Raw genomic sequence first — 9,141 nt, 5'->3', positions numbered from 1 at the left:
GCTTAACAATAATCATTGGTTCTTCTAATCGCTTCACTAGTCTTTACTATCGAGATATTAACATTACTTAATATAAGTAGATGTTTTTTTTGTTAGTTATTAATTATACTTTTTTAGCACAAGGAACAATTTTGATTTGGAATCTTTACAATTATCTTCTAAGTTTCAATTAAAAGCTATCTTTTGTAATTCCTTGAATTCACAATTCTTAAAATACAAGGTTACCTTTTAGAATGTCACATTCAAATTATCACACATGTAGATGGTGGATGCACGTACATACACATTTATTTAACTACAATGGCTCTATAACTGCCAAAGAAGAACAAAAGACAAAAAGAACAATTGGCTATGCAAATAGAATCCATTTCTAATGTGATCGTAGTGCCATTGATGCTCACTTCAACCATTGTATTAATGATTGTCAAGAAAAAATGAGAAAATACACGACTATTCTATCTTCCATTAGAACTTCTACAAGGAAAAAATAGATGTAAAGCAAGAGAGTCATCAACGCTTTACTACAACTTAGACAAAGATAACAATCACTGCCAAGCACAACCTACAACCTACAATCCCTTGCCAAAACAAATCTAAAGTCCTTACTACTTTAGAACAAAAAAGTTACGAGAAAAAAAATAAAAATAAAAATAAAAATAGAAACTCTTTCTTCAATACTTAATGCACTTCAAAATCAAACCACACATATAAGAAATAATAATCACTTTATGCCTTAAAATTTGAAATTCTTTAGATTCAAAAGCAACTAAAAAAATAAAAATACATGAGCTATTAATGACCATCACAACTTCCACAAAATGACAATGAAGTCCAATAACTGAAGTTGACCACTTAATAAAGAAGGTTGTAGTGATCAATTGACTCTATAATAGCAATACAAAGATTTAAAAATAAAAATAAAATTTGTAAAACACAACTCTGTGGTAGAGTGAATCTAGATCCATTTTAACCACTAATAAGGAAGCCATGCAAGAAACAATCAAACACAACTTGAATATAATTCACCTATGCATAGATTGTATGTAGATCTAAGGCAATTATTTAAATTGTACAAAAATCCATGCCTTTGTAGAGAGAATCAACTTCTAAGCAACCATCACTACAACATTGCAATAGATCATTACATACAGAGCTCTCAAACTTTAAATTGGAAGGAAAAAAAACAAACAAACAAAAAAAAAAAACAAAGAGCTTTAGTAGGTTCTTTGCCACTGCAATGAAAACCATTAATCTAAAGAAAAAACAACCTTTAACTACCAACATCATATAGCAAATAAGCTATCCAACTACACTTTGCTAGAAAATGTGAAGCTCCTTTACAAGAAATAAAAAGAAAGAAAGAAAAAAAGAAAAAAAGAAAGAAAGAAAGAAAGAAAGAAAGAGAATGAAATTAGAATTCTAAACAACTCCAAACCTTGGTAGCTCCTTCTAAAATATTTTGACCAACAATTATTATTAGTTGCCTTCCTCTTTTTTTTTTCTTTTTTTTTTTTTTTTTTTATATTGTTGATGAATATTTTTTGGTTCATTACCACCTCCATCAAAAGATGGTTGATTTCCATGACAAGACAAGCTTCACAATATATCTATATATTTATATATCTATTTCTACTTAACACCTTGGCTATACTTTTCAAGTGTGTACAAGCTCAAATAATAAGATTGTGTTCAAAATAAAATAATCAAATTCTTGTAAATATATTTTTATCATTTTTATTAAAAAAATTAATTTATTTAAGATTTTCTTTATTAATTTATATGAAATAGTGATTTTAGGTATAATAATTATATTTTTTATTTTATAGTCACAAGTGAGTCAATTCTATGACACACAATTAGCTTTTTGAATTTTAAACTACAAGTTACATAAATAAGCCTCATTATTTTTATAATTCAATAGCATTACAAATGTCTTTTCAACATATTCATTTAGAAGTAGAAGACATCCAAATTGATGCAATATATTTTGAATTTCTTACTAAGCAAGAAAAAACTCATTGTTGTCAAGAAAGATTATGCTTATATTGAGAAGAATCTAAGCACACTTCTAAACATCATCTAAAAAAATAACACAATCATAAAATAAAAAGTGTGGTTATCAAAGAAGATAATATGTCAAAAAAAAAAAAAATTGTCCAACTACAATAGAAACCATACAGTTGTAATCTTATATAACACTTAGTAAAGGTCTTATTTTTTCTTCAAAACTCTCTTAGTATTTTACAATAGATGTTTGTTTAGGACCTAAAAATCACAAAATCTCTACTTTGCTAGATTTAGGAGCCTCAACTTGTTTTTTAGATGAAAGATTTGTTAAAAGACATAGAATATGTCTAATAAAGAAAATTAAATATATATATGTAGAAATCATAGATGGTCATCTGTTGTCTTTTGGAGATATTATCCATGAAATCTTTCTTATTGAAGTAAAAACAAATGGTCATAATAGCCTTGTAATATTCAATATAATTAGATCTTTCTTTAATCTTGTTATTTTATGTTTATTGTGGCTAGAAAAGTATAACTTTTAGATAGATTAGATTTCTTGTAGTCTTAACTTTTTCTAAAGCACAACCAAGAGTTTGGTTAATCCAATAGAAAATCATAAGTCTAATACAATCAAATCCTTATTTATAGGTGCAAGAGCTTTCATACATGTTGTAAAAAAAAATGTTGTCTTTTGTGGTTTATGATACACCTATTTCTAATGACAAGAAAGCTTCAAGTAGCATCTCAAGCCAATATCAAGATTATTATAATATTTTTCTTAAGAAGTTTGATGGTGCAACAAAAAATAAAAATAAAAATAAGTAAAAATAGGTTAAATAGAATAAATTTAAAATATCAATAAAAAATCCATAATTTTTTCAATATACTTCTTCTTATGAAATAATTATAATAAAGATCCTATTTATAAAATTATACTAAATCTTGATTATTTTACAATAGGTTTGGAAAGTCATTGCCTAATAATATGTCACGGCCATAATCATGTAAGCTAATAATTACATATAGAAATAGGTAGAAGTAAGTAAAAGTAGATAAAAGTAAGTTAATTCTATAATATTTAATATAGAAGCTTCCTAGAAACTTCCTAGACGTTGCTTTGACTTCATAGGTGTCTTTAATTGACTTTTTGGATTAGAAACGTGGTCAACAAGTTGGCCATGTGCCACACATGTTGTTAGGTTGAAAATCAAGCTAACTATGTGGCCCACACGTAGAAAAACTTGCCTTGTAAGTCAAGGCATGTGTCCTACAAAGTCAACACATATTGGAGGTCCTATAGAACGTCGCCACATAGCCCCTAGTTAGATAGTATATATAGAGACAAGAGTGAAGGCTTCTTCACTCTTGTCAACTCCTTTCTTGCTTCTAGTCCAGGTTCAAGAGTCTTTAGTTTCTTGTCTTGTGGCAATAGCCATTCCAGTTTCCTTTTAATATACCTACTTGTTTATATTTTGACTTATTATATCGAGATAGCCTTTTGGTATATATTTTCCCTCATCGAGTCTTTGTCCTTGACAGATTGACAAGAGTACACTTACAATATCAGAGCTTTGTTTTTTCTTGAGTAAGAGTGGATTACCCCTTTCTCTTGACAAGACATAAGCGAATTAGAAGTTTGCAGATTACCCACTTCTAAACTGATATTGTTCTTAGTATCTTCTTTGTTATCAAGTCTTTCTTTTCTTTTGTCTTGAGCAATATCAAACAAATTTTTCTTCTTAGTGTCATTATGGCAGAGCTTTTTGAAATGAAGAGTGCAATGGCACAAATGCAAGAGCAAATGAGGGAGTTAATGCTTGCGATGCATCAACTCAATTCACCAACACAGGAAAGAACAAGAATAGCAAAAAATGGAGATATAGAGATGATCGGAGCTGCTTCAACATCTACAACAAATCACGTTCCTTCTCCAATTATACAACACCCTATAAGCACTAGAGAACCAAAAATTGCCTTACTTGAGAAATTTGATGGTACGAGATCAAAGTTTCGAGGGTTCATCAATCAAGTACAATTGGCAATTGAACTTCAACCGTAAAGCTATCCAACTCCAGGATCACAAGTCAGGTTTATTGGCACTCTACTTTCTGGTTCTGCATTATCATGGTTTTCGTCTTTTCTTGAACAACGAAATCCAATATTAGACAATTTGGAAGCTTTTTTGGCGGAGTTTCGATCTATGTATGGTGAACACGATGCAACTCGTGTTGCAACAAATAAGATCCGAATTCTGCGACAAGGAAATCGCTCAGTAACAGTATATGCTTCACAATTTTGATAACTTGCAATTGACATCAAGTGTGATGATGCTGCACTCATCAGTCAATTTCTTTATGGATTGCAATACGAAGTAAAGAAATTGATGCTCAACTTACCTGATCCTCAAACTTTGAGTCAAGCAATCGATTTTGCGGTAAAATATGATAATCGACTTTTCGAATTTCGATCCGAGAATCATTCACGGGAACCTCAACGTTATTACTCAATGGCAACATCAACATCTTTGCCAAACGTACATTCAGAAGTAGAAGACATGCAAATTGACGCGGTACGTTTTAAATCCCTAACTGAGCAAGAAAAGATTCGTCGTCGTCAAGAAGGATTATGTTTATATTACGGAGAACCTAAGCACACTGCTCAATATTGTCCAAAGAAACGACGCAACTATAAAATGAGGGGTACGACGATCAAAGAAGACAATATGTCGGAAAACGGATTCGTCCAGCTACAATAGGGACCGTGCAGCTGGAACCTTGTACAATTCCTAATGAAGGTCCTATCCTCTCCTCAGAACCCTCTCCTTGTTTTATAATAGACTTATATTTAGGACCTAAGAATTACAAAGCCTCTGCTTTATTAGATTTGGGAGCCTCAGCATGTTTTTTAGATGAACAATTTATTAAAAGTCGTAAAATACCCTTTGTACAGAAACCTAAACCAGTACATGTAGAAGTCATAGATGGTCGTCCCTTGTCTTCTGGAGATGTCACTCATGAAACTCATCCTATAAAAATAACAATAGACGGTCATGATAGCTACATAGCTTTTAACATAATTAAATCCCCGTCCAATCCAGTTATTTTAGGTTTATCCTGGCTTGAAAAATATAACCCTCGAATAGATTGGAATTCACGTAAACTTGACTTTTCCCAAAGCATTATTAATAGTTCTACCAACCAAGTAAAAAATTATAAGTCTAGTATAGTAAAACCCATACTGATAGGTGCAAAAGCATTTATACATGCAGCAAAAGAAGGATCAACTTTTGCTATTTATGCTGCACCTATTTCTGAAAACGTAAAGACTTCAATTGGCATTCCAAGTCAATATCAGGAGTATCAAGACGTTTTTGAGAAAAAGAATGCAGATATTCTTCTTGAGCATCACCCATATGATTGTTCAATCGACCTCAAGAAAGGAACTCAGCCACCATTTGGACCAATTTACAGTTTATTGCAAGATGAGATGGCTGAACTCAAGACATATATTGACGAGAATTTAGCGAAGAATTTTATACGCCATTCAAAATCTCCCGCAGGAGCTCCAATTCTATTCGTAAAGAAAAAAGATGGATCTTTACGAATGTGTGTTGATTATCGAGGACTCAACAAGATCACAATCAAGAATAGGTATCCATTACCTTTGATATCAAGACTCCTTGACCAGTTGAATCAAGCTAAGATCTATACAAAAATAGATCTAAGAGGAGCATATAATCTAGTACGGATCAAAGAAGGAGATGAATAGAAGAGTGCGTTTCGAACCAGGTATGGACATTTCGAATATAATGTCATGCCCTTTGGACTCACGAATGCACCAGCTGCTTTTCAACATCTCATGAATGATGTATTTCGTGAATTCTTAGACAATTTTGTCGTTTGCTATCTAGACGATATCCTGATCTATTCTAAGAATGTCGAAGAGCATTAAATACATGTTCGTCAAGTATTACAAAAACTTAGAGATGCAGGATTGTACGCCAAGATGGAAATGTGTGTATTTCACACTACTCAAGTTGACTTTTTAGGATACATCATTTCAAATGATGGTCTCATGATGGATTCTAAGAAAGTCCAAACAATCATAGATTGGAAGATTCCAAGGACGGTAAGAGATGTCCAATGTTTCTTGGGATTTGCCAATTACTATCGGATCTTCATCAAAGATTTCTCACGAGTTGCAGCTCCACTTACACGCTTGACTAGTAAAGATAAATTTCAATGGAATCAAGAAGCGGAAGCAACATTTGAAGCCTTGAAGACATCGTTTGTCTCTACACTAGTCTTATATCGTGTTGACTTCTCCAAGGCATTTTTTATGGAAACAGATGCATCAGATTTTGCCTTGGGTGCAGTTTTATCACAAATGGGAACAGATGACAAACTTCATCCGATAGCTTTTCATTCAAGAAAATTCTCAACAGCCGAGATCAATTATGAGATCCACGATAAAGAACTTCTTGCGATTGTGGATTCCTTTCAAGAATGGCGTCATTATCTAGAAGGCGCTTCTAGTCCAGTCACTGTATATACAGATCACAAGAATCTCAAGTATTTCATGTCAGCACGCGTATTGAATCGTCATCAAGCTCGTTGGAGTATGTCTTTGTCAAGATTCGAATTCATTATCACTTATCGGCCAGGAAAACAACAATGTTTGTCTGATGCCCTATCTAGACGTTCTTATTTTGCACCAAAAGAAGGAGATGCAGCTTTTGAGCAACAAAGAACAGTCCTCTTGAAACCGGAGCAATTTCATCTCCGAGTAATGAAATCAATATTGACTGTTGATTCAACTTTTCTCAAGCAAATCCAGTCCAGTATGTCCTCAGACCCTCTTATTTATGATATCGAGAATAATTCTTCCAAGTCTCATGATCCTTCTAAGTTCGAGTTCAAGAATAATCTATTATATTTTGAAGGACGCCTATATGTTCCAGAAGGAGAAGCACGTTTACGTGTTCTTCAAGCACGTCATGACTTTCCAACAGCATGGCACTTTGGATATAATAAGACTTTGAAACTCATATCAAGAGATTTTTGGTGGCCACAAATGTGGAAGTCAGTCAAAGACTTTGTACAATCATGTGATATTTGTTCAAGATCAAAAATTCCTCGTCATCGACCTTACGGACTTCTTCAGCCATTACCTCTACCAGAACAACCATGGTCTTCTGTTTCTATGGATTTCATCACAGATCTTCCAAGCTCAAGATCTTATGATTCTATATTTGTGATAGTAGATCGTTTCACCAAGATGGCACATTTTGTGCCATGTACAAAATCTATCACAGGTGAAGAAACAGCTAAGCTTTTCATTGATAATATCTATCGCTATCATGGATTACCTAAAGATATCATATCAGATAGAGGAACTCAATTTGTGTCAAGATTTTGGAGGACCCTTTTCAAGATTTTAAAAGTGGACATAAAGCTATCTTCGGCTTTCCATCCTCAAACTGATGGACAAACAGAGCGCGTAAACCAAGTCTTGGAGCAATATTTAAGGTGTGCTATCAACTACCAACAAGATGATTGGACAACCCTTCTGCCATTGGCAGAGTTTGCTTATAATAATACGGTACATTCTTCCACGCAACAAACACCTTTCTTTGCCAATTATGGCTATCATCCACGACTTGATACTTTTGATTTTTCAAAAGTTGATAATCCTGCAGCAGAAGATATGGCAAATCGGTTGTCAGAGTTACATGCAATAATGAAGACGCAATTGAAGGAAGCTCAAGAATGACAAAAGATAAACGCAGATCTATATCGTAAGGAGCAACCACAAATCAACGTGGGTGATAAGGTATAGCTACTTCGTCGCAATATCAAGACTACTCGACCTTGTGACAAGTTGGACTATCGTAGGCTTGGCCCCTTTTCTGTTTCTGAACAGATCAACCCAGTTGCATATCGGTTACATCTACCGGAGTCAATGAAGATCCACCCTGTATTCCACGTGTCTCTTCTTGAACCATATAAGATAGTGGATATACAAGGAAGAAGACAAATGCCACCGCCTCCTATAGAAGTAGATAATAATGAAGAATTTGAGGTGGAAGAGATATTAGACTCAAGGCGGCGCCGAAATAAGCTGGAATATCTTGTTCATTGGCGCGGATATGATATTAGTGAACGCACATGGGAGCCATCCAGGAATCTAGGAAATGCATCAGCTAAAGTCAAAGCTTTTCATCAACGACATCCATCAAAACTAAGATGAAAATCTCTCTTATAAAAGAGACAAGATTGAGGCAAGATAACATTCAATTTCCTATCCTTGTTTGTAACTTCTTTGCATTTGTGACGCTAATTAGATGGAGAGCCAACAACCAGTGGATTCAACTCAAGAACCTTCGTTTGCTGACCTGCCGGACGAGACATTACGATTGTCACAACCTTCAAGATGACGCAATCGAGATGAAGATCTTCAAGAACGACATGTTCTTCCTCGAACAGATGGTGAGATACAATGCATTTGGTATCACGATTTGGGAAGGGACTCTCGATGTTTGGTGATTTTGCTAGAGGTAGGAACAACTCCTGATGGTGTTCCGAATATTCTATTCGAAGGAAGTTACGAAGGCCTCAACAATGATCAAATAACTGGATGGTCTTCCCGCCCTGGTATGGGACACTACCGATGGTTGAGAGGCCCTATCAATCATCTTCGAAGAGAACAGAGATCAGAGTATGTGGCGAATACAATTCGTCGCATCATAGATTTCCTCAACATATGATGACCGCTCCTCGTGGAACTCGTCTCTAGAAGGGGGGGTAATGTCACGGCCATAATCATGTAAGCTAATAATTACATATAGAAATAGGTAGAAGTAAGTAAAAGTAGATAAAAGTAAGTTAATTCTATAATATTTAATATAGAAGCTTCCTAGAAACTTCCTAGACGTTGCTTTGACTTCATAGGTGTCTTTAATTGACTTTTTGGATTAGAAACGTGGTCAACAAGTTGGCCATGTGCCACACATGTTGTTAGGTTGAAGATCAAGCTAACTATGTGGCCCACACGTAGAAAAACTTGCCTTGTAAGTCAAGGCATGTGTCCTACAAAGTCAACACATATTGGAGGTCCTATAGAACGTCGCCA

Source organism: Physcomitrium patens, chromosome 13, assembly GCF_059467195.1.
Source record: "Physcomitrium patens ecotype Gransden chromosome 13, ASM5946719v1, whole genome shotgun sequence".
NCBI classification, from domain to species: domain Eukaryota; kingdom Viridiplantae; phylum Streptophyta; class Bryopsida; order Funariales; family Funariaceae; genus Physcomitrium; species Physcomitrium patens.
The sequence above is the reverse complement of the archived record's forward strand: the minus strand, read 5'-3'. Positions refer to the sequence as shown.